Source organism: Octopus bimaculoides, chromosome 5 (assembly GCF_001194135.2).
Source record: "Octopus bimaculoides isolate UCB-OBI-ISO-001 chromosome 5, ASM119413v2, whole genome shotgun sequence".
Taxonomy (NCBI): Eukaryota; Metazoa; Mollusca; class Cephalopoda; order Octopoda; family Octopodidae; genus Octopus; species Octopus bimaculoides.
In genome coordinates, this window is record NC_068985.1 from 77,243,246 (window position 1) to 77,244,366 (window position 1,121).

The following is a 1,121-nucleotide window of genomic DNA, read 5'->3' on the forward strand; positions in this document are numbered from 1 at the left end:
AATCAGAGATGCACATATCGTCAGCCACTAAGGGACATTCTCAACTGGTTAAGATCAAACAACTAACAAGCGAAGCTATATTGAGCAGAGTATGTTTTAGCCCATCTTTTATACCAAAACAAAACAATGTACTTCCAATCAGTTCAGACCAGAAGCCATGCGGGCGACTGCCTGGTACTGCATCAGAGCATTTATTATTATTGTTATTATTATTATTATTATTATTATTATTATTATTATTATTATTATTATTATTATTATTATTATTAATTCTTCTTCTTCTTCTTCTTCTTCTTCTTCTTCTTCTTCTTCTTGGTATTATTATTATTATTATTATTATTATTATTATAGCTGGACGTGTTGTTTTGGAGCTCCCTAAGTTGGTGAAAAATTCACTTGTTTAAAAGTTTTATACCTCATTTTTGTTGTTTAAATTGTTTTGTAAACCAGGCGCTCCTCTGAGGAGCTGACCTTTATAGACAAAAGCCCTATTTGGGGGAGCTATACAACCCTTTGTTTCGTTTCAGAATTCTTCAAACGTTTCTTCGAATATATAAACGACGGATAGAGCGGACGGTGAAGAAAGAATGTGAAACAGCAGGTTGAACGAAGATTTCCCCGCTCTCACCACCATGATTGTCGGTACACAGCATGAACAGAAGAATGAAGAAGAAGAGAAGAGACAAAAAAAGAAGAAAGAAGACGAAAAACAGAAAGAAGACGAGAGGAAGATAGGAGAAAAGTTTTCCTTTCAACATGCAGGTGAAACAAACCGAAACGGTTTCGATGGAAATAGTAGTAGCAAAAATAATAACGAAGGCAGCGACAGTAGCAACAGTAGCAGTGAAAGACTGGTTATAGATGAAAATAGTAGTAAAGGGACATTCGCAAATATTACGGCAGCTCGAGAATTTTTCATTATCTCCTTAGAAAATAAAAAGGAGGAAATGGCAAATGCTTCGAAATACACGAAGATAAATGGAAGGAGAGCGGAATTGTCGCTTACGAGCGATGTACTTGAAGCAACAGCCAAACGGATTATTGTCTTCAGGTGTGTGAACATAAAATCCAGAAGACTGGAAAATTCAAAGACCGACCAAGTGGAAAGGGCCTTGAAAGGT